Here is a 15,072-nt window from a genome sequence, read left to right as displayed (position 1 = left end):
ATGCTGGAGTGTATTGTTTTCTTTCCCTCGTAACTTTTGTTTTCGTTTATTTTAAGGAAAACGTGAAGAAAAATAATAAACGAGATCCTTAGGCGATTTGTTTGGATGTGCATATGATTTTTTTATCTTTATTCTTCGTGTCGAAATCGAGCTCCGAAGGCAGAATGCTGGGGTTATGTTCTGGGTTGTTTTTTTCTACTTCTGGCGGGGGTATTGAAATCAGACAAATTAGATCCGTAGACTAAATGTTCTGAGTAATGTTTTGAGTAATGCTTTATCTTTTCAGCGACATACTGAAATACGAGAAAGTAGATCCTTAGGCTATAGTATATTTTGAGCATTCTTTCCATTTTAAGTGTTTATTTTTCTTTCAGTTTTCCGAGGAGAAATATAAATGTGAAATCCTTCCTCGATATAGTGGAGTTTGCTCCTTACTTTCTCATGTGTCTTTTTGTTCTTTTCTTTTCAGCGTCAAAAAATATAGAACAAAAATTTACTGAAATAAGACAAAGTAGATCCGTAGACTATAATATGTTTTGAGTCTATTCCTGCCTTTCCAGTGTTTGTTATTTTAACTAGTTTTCGGAGTATAAAAATAAGTATTAGAACCGTTGTCGATATAGTGGAGCTTTTTCTTTCTTTTTTCTCATGCATCTTTTTCTTTTAATCTTTTCAGCGTCAAAAATATGGACCAAAAATAAAATCACAGCCAATCGGCAAGGAGGTCGTGGCCGCCACTTCCATGCAGGCGCGGCGTGACGTCACTCGCGGAACTCCGGTGAGTTACATAATTTCACCTTTCCATCTTTAGTTTTTTCTTTCTCTCCTTCCTCCTTCCCTCCGCGCCCCGTCGAAAAGTCTCACCTCACCGCGCCACTTTTACCACCTCAAAACGCGGGTAATCTGGCACACAGGTAAGTTAATTAAAGTGCCCTGGGAGTGTTACCGGTGTGATGGGGTGTTGGGAGGGGGTAAGGGGGTCCTGAATGCAGGGGTGAGTTTAGAGGGGGCAGGAGGAGGAGGAGAGGAGGAAGATGCTGGGGAGATGGAGTGAGGAGGATGCTGGACTGGTGAGGTGAAGTATTTGGAGGCAGAAGGGAAGGGACCAGTTAGAGGAGGAGGAGGAGGAGGAAGATACAGCGGGGTGGGGGGGTGAGGGGTGAAGGTGAGGGGGTGGGGGGACAAGAGGAGAGGAGGTGGGAGAGGAGGAGGATGCCAGGCGTGGGATGGGGGGTGAAGGACGGATATGGGGAGGATCAGAGGAGGAGGAGGAGGAGGAAAATTCAGGGGGGGTGAGGGATGGAGGTGAGGGAGTGGGGGGGTCAGAAGAGGAGAGGAGGCGGTAGAGGAGTAGGATGCTGGGCGTGGGATGGGGGGTGAAGGAAAGATATGGGGAGGGTCAGAGGACGTAGGAGGAGGAGGAGGAGGAAGATACAGAGGGGGTGAGGGATGGAGGTGAGGGGGTGGGGGGGTCAGAAGGGGAGAGGAGGTGGAAGAGGAGGAGGATGCTAGTCGTGGGATGGGGGGTGAAGGAAGGATATGGGGAGGGTCAGAGGGCGTAGGAGGAGGAGGAGGAACATACAGAGGGGGGGGAGGGGGGGAGGGGGGGAGGTGAGGGGGTGGGGGGGGGGTCAGAAGGGGATAGGAGGCGGTAGAGGAGAAGGATGCTGGGCGTGGGATGGGGGGTGAAGGAAAGATATGGGGAGGGTCATAGGGCTTGTAGGAGGAGGAGGAGGCTGGGGGGCTGTGGTGGCAGGTGACAGAGGGGATATATATGTGATATTAGCGGTCCGTTTTTGGCCTGCGGGAAAACTTGGCGGGTGACAATATTGGCAGGCGCATCAGCCTCGTATATCCCCCACCGTACGTAAAATTAACACGCTCCGATGCATTTTTCTCCCGCTCCTCCTCCTTCTCTCCTTTTTTTCCCATCGGTCTCACTCCCTCGTTTATTTTTTCGTGTGTATTGGGGCCGAGCGCTCATCCAGGTGTTAAATATTTAGCGGCAGGTGTGACGCATTTCGGAGGCTGCCGGGCGCATACAAGGATGTGTCACTTTGTTTTGGCGAATTACTTTCCATCAAATTCGTTAGTGGAAGGGAAAGGACGGACTCCCCACTTCACCGTGTGTGTGTGTATGTGTGTGTGTGTGTGTGTGTGTGTGTGTGTGTGTGCGCGCATAAGTCACGTTTAATACGGCATATGGAAATGAGGGAAAAGGAGAGGAGAGAAGGAGGATGAGAGAGGAATGAAGGAGGATGAGAGAGGAAAGAAGGAGGATGGGAGAGGAAAGAAGGAGAATGCAAGAGGAAAGATTGGAAAGAGGGACAATGTAGGACACGAAGGAAACAGGAAAAGATACATTTCCATTGGACTTTCACCTCTACACCCAAGCATCCTTTAAAGAAATAAAAGATGGAGAGGAGAGATAAAGAGGTAGGAAGGGAAGAAGAGAGGAAGAGAATAACAAGGAGTATAACAGAGACATTTCGAGGTGGGAGGGGTTGAGGTAGGAAAGGGAGGAAAAGGAGGAGATGCAGGATAAGGAGGAGTATAAAGGAGACATTTTGGCAAAGGTAAAGGAAAGAAAGAGAAGAAAGGCTTAGGAGGCGGGAAGGAGAAGGAGAGACAAGATAAGAGGAAGAAGAGAATGAGGGAATGTAGAGGGAATGGAAGAATGGGAAAAGGAGGCATGAAAAAAATATTGGGAAGGAAGGAAAAGAATAGAAAAAGCAATAAGTCGAAATAGATCATGAAACTTGAAAGAATAGAACATAAAACGAGAAATACATAGACGTGAGGTTGAATGAAAAGCAGGAAGGGGGAACTTAACGAGAACAACAAAGCAGTGAAAATTGAGGGAGGAAAAACAGGAAAGGGGGAACTATAGAATAAATATGAAAACACGAGGAAAATGGGAGACGGAGGCGATGTGGTGAGCAAAACGGAGAGTTAAAATGATGATGATGGGGAAGGAGAGGAGGAGGGGAAGTAGAAAGCATAAATGAAGTAACCTGGAACTTAGAACCTTATAGAGGAACACTTAATAAGGAGACTCTGGGAAAAGTGAACTGGTTAGGTGAGAGATATGGGAGGGTGGGATGAATGAGAGAGAGAGAGAGAGAGAGAGAGAGAGAGAGAGAGAGAGAGAGAGAGAGAGAGAGAGAGAGAGAGAGAGAGAGAGAGAGAGAGAGAGAGAGAGAGAGAGAGAGAGAGAGAGAGCAGGAGTGAGAAAGAAAGAATGGTACGTTGAACTGCAATGTATATAAATGAAATGTAGAGAGGAAAAGGAATATATGAAACAGGGGAGGAAGGGAGGCAGGCTCAAAGGTAAGGAAAGGTAAGGAGTAGATAAGAAACAAGGGGGAAAGGAGAGGGAGTAAGTAGGGTTAGGGGAAGGTTAAAACAAAGTGATTAAAGATAAGGGGTTAAAAGGGGAAGAATAAGGGCGAGGAGTGGGCTAAGATGTATGGAATAAGTGAGATTTGTGAGAAGTAGGGAAAGGGAGGGGCCAGATAAGAGGCGTGGGGGGCGGGGAAAGGGGGGGAAGAGTGAGGGTGAGGGCGGCCAGGTGGTGTATGAGAGGTAGTGGCCATTGATCCAGCTGGCGGCCTGCAGCTGGGTTGCGTCACTCGTGTGTGGCGGCCGTGACGTCACTCCTTTCCATCGCCCGCCCAGCCCCCGCCCTAATCCCGCCCCCCACCCCTGCCCCACCCCAAAAACCACCCCCAACTTCACCCCCGACCCCCTCTCCGGTGTGTCCCGCCCTCACCAGCCAGCTTCCGTCAACTCTCACCTCCCCCTCCTCCTCTTCTTCCTCCTCCTCCTCCTCTTCCTCCTCCTCCTCCTCCTCCTACTGCATCGTCCTTACTTCCTCATCTCTTCTCCAGCCTTCTTTCTCATCTCCCTTTCCTTTTCCTCGTCCTTCTTCTCCTCCTCCTCCTCCTCCTCCTCCTCCTCCTCCTCCTCCTCCTCCTCCTCCTCTTTAGTGTCCTCTATCTGATCTCCTCCCCCACCACCAACACACACACACACACACACACACACACACACACACACACACACACACACACACACACACACACACACACACACACACACACACACACATCTCTATTTTCCATTTGACAAAAGGTGTCTGTTTTTTTTCGTGTGTGTGTGTGTGTGTGTGTGTGTGTGTGTGTGTGTGTGTGTGTGTGTGTGTGTGTGTGTGTGTGTGTGCACGTGTGTTTGCCATCACTTTTCACTAAATTGTAGTGAGTTCGAGAGAGAGAGAGAGAGAGAGAGAGAGAGAGAGAGAGAGAGAGAGAGAGAGAGAGAGAGAGAGAGAGAGAGAGAGAGAGAGAGAACGTGTTTTCACCACAATCCCCTCCAGTGCTACATTTCAAGACTTTGAGGAGGAGGAGAAGGAGCAAGAAAGAGAAGAAGTGGAGGTAGTGAACAAGGAGGAGGAGAAGGAGGAGGAGGAGGAGGAGGAGGAGGAGGAGGAGGAGGAGGAGGAGGAGGAGGATAAAGAAGAAGAAGAAGAGACGAGTACCTTGTAAGAGAAAAAAAAAAAGTGCAAGACTTGAAAGACCTCCGGAAATATAATGAATGAGAGAGAGAGAGAGAGAGAGAGAGAGAGAGAGAGAGAGAGAGAGAGAGAGAGAGAAAGCTAATGTAGTCACACAATACCTTTATATCCGGTATGCGACGTTCTCTCTCTCTCTCTCTCTCTCTCACACACACACACACACACACACACACACACACACACACACACACACACACACACACACACACACACACACACACACACACACACACACACACACACACACACACACACACAGACTTTATCTCCACCGTTTATTTCCTCGCCACGTCTCCTTATATTAGAGTTATCTCGCGCGGCGTTGTCTGGATCGGGGCGCCTTTTGTTTTCCTTTTTCCATCGCTAGTGACAATACAATCACCGCTCACAATGACAGAAGCGATAACAACAACAACAACAAGGACGCATTCCCACCACCACAACCCTCACTATCATAACCACCACCATCACCACTACCATCACCACCACATCCATGCACCACCATCACACTTTTCACACTTCTTCGTCACATGAAACAAGAATAAAAGCGATGAAGCAGTCTCACTACCACCATCACAGCCACCGTCACCATCCCCGCCAATACTATCCTTATTTTCTTCACCATCATCGTCATTGTTTTCATGCCGTTTCTAGGTAAATAAAACAAGGGTAAAAATAATAACGCATGCCCTCTATCACCTCGCCTAGACAGACCGCCCTAATAATCACCATCATCATCCCTCTATCACCATCACCGCTAGCATTACCATCACCATGACGAGCAATAACATCATCCGTCTCTTCACCATTATCATCATCACTATTTTCATATTATTTTCTTCGTCACAAAAAAAGTAAAAACAATGACACAATATCACCACCATCACCACCATCACCAATAATAATGTCATCATCTTCTCCATTATCATCATTGTTTTCATTTAGTTCCTCCGTCACAAAAAAAAACATGAGAAACAAAAACAAGCCCCATCATTTCGAGTATCATAATCATCATCAGCTTCATTACCTCCATCATTGTTTAATTGTCATCTCTTCCTCATAATGACAGGAATAAAAAAACAATACACTCGCAACACCGCTATTGTCACGAGCACCACTCTCAGTATCATCATCATCATCATTATCGCAGTTTTTAATTTCATCGTCTCTTCGTCACAATAACAATACCAAATTTCACCCCCACCACCACCACCACCGCTATTATTATCATTATCATTATTTTCACCGTCTTCTCTTCGCCAAACAACCTGGGCTTCAATCTTCTTAATGTCCCACGACCCAAAAACTTGCGTCGCCCCCTCACATAATGGCGCACGGCTGACAGCATTGTGTGTGTTGGTTTTTCTATACACATTTTTTTTCCTCCTCCGTGTCCCTGGTCAGTCTCCCCGCCGTCGCTGTTGCCGCCGTGATGTCCATTAGACGCTGACGGCGGCGGTGACAAAGAAACCTTGGCTGCACTCCTCTTGCGTGTCACGTCCGCAGGAGAGAAAAAATGGTCCCCGCTGACTGCATGTTGTAAGGCGCTGGTATATTGGCATCATGTATATAGAGATGTTTGAAATGTGTGGTGCAATTGTTTCTCAGTTTATACTCTATTAGGCCATTCACCGCGTCATGGACAACGTCGGTTCGAATCCCCACGCTACCACCTGGGATTTTTCAGTCACCGCCGAGTGGCCTAGACTACCCACATGCTGTCCTGAAGACCACCCATCAACTCGGACTCTAGAGGAAACCGTTCAAGGGAATCAAGGAGTTCCGGGGGCCAACATGAGCCAAGAGAAGATGGCGCCACTATAAACACTTGCCTGCGCCATGACGAGCTGGGGCCGACTACCATCCAGGGCTATAGGCGGGGATGTAAAAAAAAAAAAAAAAAAAGTGAGTGCATCAGAGAGGCAGACCCTCCCACTACCCCCCCACCTGACTCTACCTGAAGCCAGACTTTGCCCAACCCCCATCGGACCAACTGTCAACCAATTCCCAGCACCAGAGCAGCCATGCCCTTCATCTGTCACTATGGGGAGGAGCTACTTCCCAGACGTGTTCTCACCTTGGGCTGAATATACTATAGTGTCACTGTTTGGGTGAGGTCAAGCTGTTTGGACGTGAAGACAGCGAGAGGAGTGTCACTGACTTGACACCCCAAATAACCTGACTTCGCCTATCCCAATTGCACAATACATTCCACACAGCTCTATCTATATACCTAAGTCTATATATACCAAGTCAAGTCACTCCGCTTCAAAACTGCGACCGGTACGCGCAGGGGGCGGTTTGGGGGCGGAGCAGCGGGATGACGTCACTTGAAGGTAAAAAAAATACCCGCCAGTTCAGGGGTGACTAAAGTTGCGGCCGTGTGTGCACTTTGGATGTGCATGCTTGCTTTCTTTCACAGCGCGTTCAGGCAAGCCACTGATGAAAAAAATATGCCTTTTTATTGTGCTATTGCGTGACTGTAATTCCAATGCCTACAAACGGCGGTGTGGGGTGTGAGGCATGTTGAAGTGATTGATTTAAATTAGTCCGCCTTTCTTCGTTTTCTCTAAATCCCTGTTTCTACATTCTCTAGTTTGGCTCCAAGCAACGTCACGCATAAGCCACGCCTCTGCCGTGTCTCCTCCCACAAACCTGCGTATGACTTGACTTGGTAGATATAGACTTAGCTATATACATGATACCTATATACCAGTGCCTTACAATGTGGAGAGCGGACAGACTCGCCTCATCATGTAGCCCCGTATTCTCAAACGTATCGGCGCCTCAGTATATGCATATTTGAAAAGCCTCTCATAAATGTTTTTTGGGATTAATATCGACTGTTTTGTGATGCCAGTGTGATAGTTTTGCACGACTTTTGCGTCTTGACGGAAAAAAAAAAACATTAAAATCCGGTTAATTTCTTTTGTGGTCTTGGGCAATAGTCTTAAAGAGAATTTGTTACGTTTAAGAATATGGACTTTAGTCTCCTTAGTAGTTAGTTGACCTTTAATACATTTTATTTTCGTTATCTTCTCCTCATCGATACTTTTCTACTCAAATATTAGTGTTATTTCTAGACACTCATGTTGCGCATCTGTGATTTTTTAATTCATATTTTTTTCCTTTTGTTATTCATCTTAGGCGTTCCATTCCTCTTCTCTGTCTGTCCCTTTCTCACTTTTTCTTTTGTTCATTCATAGTGGTTTAACATATCACAGTTTTCATAATATTATTGATCTTCATTTTCAGCCTTTTTCTTTCAAGGAAGTTCATTCTCGTCTGTTTTCTTTCCTTTTAGCGTGTTCTCCTTTATTTGTCCACAATTAATCCTCCTTATATTACTCCTCGATTCTCTTCCTAAATTCTCTTTCAGTTCCACTATTCTTTTCCCTTTTACACACACACACACACACACACACACACACACACCTCTTGATCTCACTAAGTGCACCAGACTCACTACCCTGCCCTGTTTGTTTGTTTGCTGTGCTGTGTTTATGTTGGGTTATGTATAGTCGAGAGCTGCCCTACTTCAGCCTGACGACCGCCCGATTAGTTGTACAGCCCAAAACCGAGTCGCCGCGGCCTGACGGAGTGTGGGACATTTTCCTCCCCTCCCTCCCAGGACCATACTCCCATGACCATTTCTCCCCCGACAAATTCTCCCCTGGACATTTCCCTCTGGATCTTTTGTCCTGTGGATATTTGCCCCCTTGTATACAGCAAGTTACTCAACTGACCCCGTACTATAATATTTTTTTTACAACAAAGGAGACAGCTCAAGGGCACAAAGAAAAGGAAACCATAATGAAAAAGAAGCCCGCTACTCGCTCCTCCTAAAAAGAATCCAAAGTGGTGGCCGAAAGAGGGGTCAATTTCGGGAGGAGAGGTGTCCTGATTTGTTGCAATGGTGATTCATATGTACATTCATTCATACATAGCTTCATACTTAGTTCATTCAGTTTTTCACAATTGAGTTCAGTTTCATAGTTCAATTCGTTTAGGTTCATAACGACTCAGTTGGAAATGTGTATCGCGCCACTTTAACACAACGAAGGCCAGTAAAGTCACGCGTTCTCTCACTGGGTTGGCCATTAACATCCATCTTCGTGGACACATTGATGCATTAAGGGAAGACTGTTCTTTAGTGTGCGTTGCATTACTTCAGGAGGAACGTGGCCAACCACCCAAACAACATGCTTAACGGTCCACAAGACAACATTAGGAGCGGTTCTTTGAGACAGGCGTAGCTCGACGTGATGGTCAGAAGGCCGTAACATAACTCTGAGAGGTCGGTTACTGTATTAGACCAAAAATGTGCGAATGTAGTGACTATTTTCATCCAAATTGCATTTACGATTGATTCTTTATATATATAAATACTGTATGGGTCCCTAAATATATAAATTAATATATTAAGTTTTAGAGTTTACACTGGGCTGGTCGCAGAGTCCGAATCTTTTTTTTTTTATACGTAATCTTGGAATGATTCTGAACCTCTGTCAAATTCGGTAAAGTCCGCTGAGACACAAACAGACCTTTGCTTTTATGACCGGCCACCCGCCTGACGACGACCCAGTGATTTGTGCGCCCTCATTCTTTGTGTATCTGCTTTACTTGGTAGGAGTTATAGAGCTAACTCGACAACATTACCACGTCAGGCGAACAAACTGGAACATTTCTTTACGTACGCATTGCGATCAAAATCTATGTCCAGGATCCAGTGGGCGGTTTACTTCAGCTCACCGTATTCTGTGTGGCTGTCGGTGATCATTATAATTACCTCCATTAGAGTTCTGGCCTCCCTACCATGCAAAGGACCTTGTAAATCTAGATCTTCAACATAGGGCAGCCAAGATTTTTTTTTTTTTCTCTTCGTGCAACAAACCCCGCGAGAAAATGCTGTTTTGTTTTGTTTTTCTCTCGAGAAACGCCGCCTCGAGGGAAATTGACGCTAGTTATATAATACTTGTATGGCTTTACGAATGTGGGTCAATCCAAATCGTTATGATCGATGACAAGTCGAGATATATTTGTAAACAAACAAATAAATTCAAATTGAACCAGATTCCCTTTTCCGGCAATTTTTTTCTGCTAGAATAAAAAAAAGCATATTTTCAAAAACTCGACCGACATTTCCTTCACCTTAATATTCGCTAAGGCGAGACGCAATGTTTTGGTGGACCCATTTAATGTCGTTTCACTTAGGTTTATGGACAGATCTCCTGGTCTAAACCATTGACTATGTGGTCTGAACATCTATGTAAATTTCTCTCTCTCTCTCTCTCTCTCTCTCTCTCTCTCTCTCTCTCTCTCTCTCTCTCTCTCTCTCTCTCTCTCTCTCTCTCTCTCTCTCTCTCTCTCTCTCTCTCTCCTCCTCCTCCTCCTCCTTCCCTCCATTGCTTCTGGAGCCTAATTTTCTGCATGAAGTCCTTCCTTTCCCTGATACCTCCCTCCCCTCCCCTCCTCCCCACACCTCATTTCCCTTCTCCGTTCCCTTCCTTCTCTCCATCGTTCTCTCCTCCGCTACTCCCAACCTGCCACAGTCATCCTCTTGGTTTCCTTCCCCTAGCGGCCGCGTCTTCGTCAGAGGCGCGAGTCATAGGGTTTTCAGGTTTCTTTTTCTTCGTCTGAACATCGACCGACCGAACGAGTGACCCACCGACCGACCGACTGTACGACCTCCACCTTACCTCTACATTGTGACATATTAGTTGGTGTTCTGTCCCGTCACATGGTTGCATTTAAGGGACAGGGAATAAGGAGTATGGTCGAAATGGGGAGAAATATGACGGATGGAAGGATGGGAAAGACAGACATAAGAATGGTAGAAGGAATTAGGTGATGAGGGGAGAAATAATGACAGTTGAAAGCATCGGGGAGAGAGGAGACAGGGAAACAGAAGAGTGGACGAGGGGAGACAACAAAACAGGTCAGGAGGATTGACGGGGAGCGGGACGGGGAGACGGGAAAGAGTGGTGGTGTTTATAGACGGAGTAAGGTGATGGTTGCGTAGAATTGTAGAAGGAAGATTGAGGCGAGACGGGAAGACATAGGGGAATGCAGTAGTTTTGAAAGACGGAGTGGGAAGGTTATAGGAGACGGGTTATGTTGGGGGGCTTTAGAAGGTGAATGTTGGGAAGGTTGGCAGTGAGAGGAGTGAAGAGGGAAGAGGAGGAGGAAGCGGAGAGGGAATAGTTCCGTGGGGAGGAGGTAAATAGGACGCCAGAAAGGTATGCGACACAGGTCCTTCGAGATATGAGAGGAAGGAAGGAAGGAAGGAAGGAGGGAGCGAGGCAGGGGACGGGGGACGCAAGGTTCGGGACGGGGCTCAGAGGTAGTGAATATATTCAATCAAGGTGGTAAGTCGAGTGGGGCGTGGCCTTGGGGTTGTGAGTCTTCTGGGGCCTGGGCGTGGTTGTGTGTGGGGCGGGGCGTGGCGGTGCGGGGCTGCGGGGCTGGGGCGGGGCGGTGGGCGGGCTGCGGGCCTGGACGCCGGAACAAAGGTACGCCGGGTGGGGTGGGTGGCCTGGGCGGGGCGGGCGTGGCCAGTAGCGGGTTCGGGTCAGAAAATCTTTAGTGGAGAAGTGCCATGTGGGGCGGCGGGAAGCCCTCGACAACATCTACTCCCGCTGCTGCTACGCCTGCCCTCGGTGTTGGTGCTGGTGTTACTACTGATACAAACCAAGGCAAAGGGTGCCGTTACAAAGGCTGAACCCGCGATCCCCAAAGTATGAAGTATGAAGTATATATGCCAACTACTGACACTACACACAAGGAGAAACCGCAGCATCAACGCTACTTCTGCTAGAAATATATATACTACTGTTACTACTACTACTACTACTACTACTACTACTATTTCAACAACTACTACTTCTACTACTACTACTACTGCTATACTAATACTAATACTACTGCTGCTGCTACTTCTACTACTATTAATCATCATCATCATCATCATCATAATAATAATAATAATAATGTGTGTGCTGTTTTCTTTATTATCGGTAGCAATGGTTTATTATGGTATTGTTATGCTTGTCCCTCAGTCCTGGGAAACAAGGGCACATATACCGTCATTTCCTGCGTGCTTTATGGTACTGCCGGGAGGGTGAGGCACGCCAGGCTCGGGGCCCCTCTCAGGCATCTTAGTATTTTTACGAAAAGGGTAAACACAAAGTTGGGGCCTAAGTTTATATATACCAAGTCAAGTCACTCTGCTTCAAAACTGCGACCGGTACGCGCAGGAGGCGGTTTTGGGGCGGAGCAGCGGGATGACGTCACTTGGAGCCAAAAAAATAAATACCCGCCAGTTCAGGGGTGACTAAAGTTGGGGCCGTATGTGCACTCTGGATGTACATTCTCGCCTTCTTTCACAGCGCGCTCAGGCATGCCACTGACGAAAAAATATGTCTTTTTATTGTGCTCTTGCGTGACTGTAATTTCAATGACTACAAACGGCGGTGTGGGGTGTGAGAGAGGGCATGCTGAAGTGATTGATTTAAATTAGTATGCCTTTCCTCGTTTTCTCTAAATCCCTGTTTCTACATTCTCTAGTTTGGCTCCAAGCAGTGTCACGCATAAACCACGCCTCTGCCGAGTCTCCTCCCACAAGCCTGCGTACTATGACTTGACTTGGTGTATATAGACTTAGGTTGGGGCCATAAGCTATAGTTGAGCCTTGCGTCAGCGCTCATCTCCGTTACCTCAGCCCATGAACCCGATGTGAGAACCCATCACCCCGGGACACGGCCATTTTTACAGTCCAACACAGCGGCTTTGTCATCGCCGAACCAAACTCCTCAATCTTTTACAATCCATAATGGCGAGGTTTTCCGTGCAACACCAGATACACAAGAGATTTCCAGCATAGTCTCCTCAAATCTCTGAACTTAAATATGAACACCAAACATTACACAAGGAATTTTCGAAGTCTTTGGTACTGGGTTCGAGGCTTACTAACCCATCATGTCGAACTGTGAAAGTGGCCCACAGTGTTAGTGCAGCATTCTGGTTACCACAGTTTACCTTCCCCATGATTTCCCAGTTACCCTTTTATAGACCAGCCCTAAAGGGAGGATAAACAGCTGGGTGGACTGTGCGCCGACTGCAGAGGCCGGGAACATACTCGGACCCACGGATACATAGCTAGCCGTGCTAACCGCCGCACCACAAGAATGGGTATTTCGTTCTCTTATTTTTTGTTTCTTTGCCTTTCTTTTATATCACTTAGGCTACTTGATGCCGCATAAGGATGGTTACTTTGTTAAAATACTATTATCTCTCCTCCTCCTCCTCCTCCTCCCACCACCGCCGCTACTACCACTGCTACTGTTTCTACTACTACTACTACTACTACTACTACTACTACTACTACTACACACACACCACCACCACCACTACTACCACCATCACCACTACCACCACCACTACTACTCCCACTACCCCACACACACATAACTGCCACAAACAATAACAACCCCCCCCCAACACCCACCCACACCACTAAGGATACAAATAACGTATCTGACAGGAAGAATAACCCGCGTGACACACCTGGGCGTCAGAGCAGTGAGCCCAATCAATGGCTGTCTTGCCTGAATGGTGTGTGGGCGCCGCGGCCAGCCGGGACGCCGCTTACCTGTGGGGAGAGAAGACAGGTGTGAGGGCGGGGAGACAGCTGAAGCGACGGGCCGGAAGGGGAGGGCAGTAGAAAGAATAATGGGCTGGGACGAGGGAGAGGAGGAGATAGAGAGAGAAAGAGGAGAGAAAGGGAAGAAGGAGAGAAGAGGGAAAAGGAGAGGAAAAGGGGAGTAGATAGAGAGAAGAAAAGAAGGAAGGAGACAAGGGGAGAAGGGAAGGAGAAAGAGGGAGAGAGGAGAAGAGAGAGAGAGAGGAAAAAGGGAAGGAGGAGGAGGGAGAGAGGGAAGAGGGAAAAAGGGAAGGAGAGGAGAGAGAGGAGTCGAGAGAGAGAGAGAGAGAGAGAGAGAGAGAGAGAGAGAGAGAGAGAGAGAGAGAGAGAGAGAGAGAGAGAGAGAGAGAGAGAGAGAGAGAGAGAGAGAGAGAGAGAGAGAGAGAGAGAGAGAGAGAGAGAGAGAGAGAGAGAGAGAGACAGAGAGAGAGAGAGAGAGAGAGAGAGAGAGAGAGAGAGAGAGAGAGAGAGAGAGAGAGAGAGAGAGAGAGAGAGAGAGAGAAGGCACAGAGGGGCTCCAGGGACAGGGGAGAGAGACATGTATAGGCAAGGCGGTGAAAAGTTTTACATTCTATATTTTATTCACATTGTAAGGCGCCGGGCGGCACCAAGAGGCGCGGCGAGGAGAGGCGGGAAAAAAGGGCCATTAAATCTTACTCTGGAGAAGGAGCAGGAAAAGAAATCCAGGATATCAGAGTTCAGTTCAGTGACAGGAGTGTTGTTTTGCCTGTTTGACGAGACTGAGGGAAAAAAATGGGTGTATCCGATGGTAGGTATAAAAAAAAACAAAAAAACACTGACAGGAAGGTGTAAGTGTAATTATGTAGGCAGATAAATTTCCAAATGCATCTTCAGTTTTAAATTACATAAACCAGATTTTTTAACTTACGATAAATGTTTCTATAATAGATATATATATGTACAAATATTTTTTTACAGCAGAGGAGAGAGTGCAAGGGCGTAAAAAAATAGAAAACAATAATGAAAAAAAAAAGCCCGCTACTTACTGCTTCTAAATAGAGTAGAGTGGCCAAAAAGAGAAATCAGTTTCGATATATAGATGTTTAAAAATATAGATGATTAGATCCATGCATATGACAGATGTTCAAAATATACCGGTACATAGATAGATATAAGGATACATAAATACATGAATGCAAAGAACGAAGAAACAAAATATAAGTATACATTTATAAATAAAATCAAATAAGAAAATTCACAAAGCCGATTCAAATGTTTCGTGCTGCTTAAACACATCCAATTTACTAAAGCTAATTCCACGGCCCTTTTAACCTCCTATTATCCCTTTACCTGGACACACGAGCCTTACCTCTTTTTCTATTTACTGGGACTCGCCTCTTATCTATTTTTCTTATGCTGGACTAATTCATAACAAATATCCCACCGTCGCGTCCCTGTTATGCTATGCTAGATTAGGTTAGGTTGGAATGGGTAAGGTTAGGTTAGGTTTGGTTAGGTTAGATCAAGTTAAGTTATATTAGGTAAGGTTAGGTTAGGTTTGGTTAGGTTAGGTTAAGTTATGTCAGGTTAGGTTAGATGAGGTTAGGTTTCGTTTGGTAAGGCTAGCTTGCACGAGCCTTACCTCTTCTCTTTAGTCAGCCTCAGCTCTTATCTCTCCACTAATGCCAGACTTATTCATAGCTACTTTCCCAGCCCCGCCTCCCCGCCCTCACGCACCACGTTAAAGAGAATGGACCGCGCCCCGCACACTACAGCTCTCGATATAGAAAACGGGGAAGTCTTTCTTAACGTTTTATTTTCTTTGTACTTTTCTATT

At 46.5% G+C, this 15,072-nt stretch overlaps 1 long non-coding RNA gene across 1 annotated transcript in view; it reads left to right on the top strand.

Annotated features, from left to right (window-relative positions):
* Positions 1-218: 218 nt before the first annotated feature.
* The window catches only part of LOC126982515 (uncharacterized), a 154,752-nt gene continuing 139,898 nt past the window's right edge, over positions 219-15,072 (top strand). The window contains exon 1 of the long non-coding RNA XR_007735207.1: positions 219-778. This is a non-coding gene — a long non-coding RNA (uncharacterized LOC126982515). The remainder of the gene's footprint in view (positions 779-15,072) is intronic.

Source organism: Eriocheir sinensis, chromosome 51 (genome assembly GCF_024679095.1).
Source record: "Eriocheir sinensis breed Jianghai 21 chromosome 51, ASM2467909v1, whole genome shotgun sequence".
NCBI lineage: Eukaryota > Metazoa > Arthropoda > Malacostraca > Decapoda > Varunidae > Eriocheir > Eriocheir sinensis.
The sequence above is the reverse complement of the archived record's forward strand: the minus strand, read 5'-3'. Positions and strand labels throughout refer to the sequence as shown.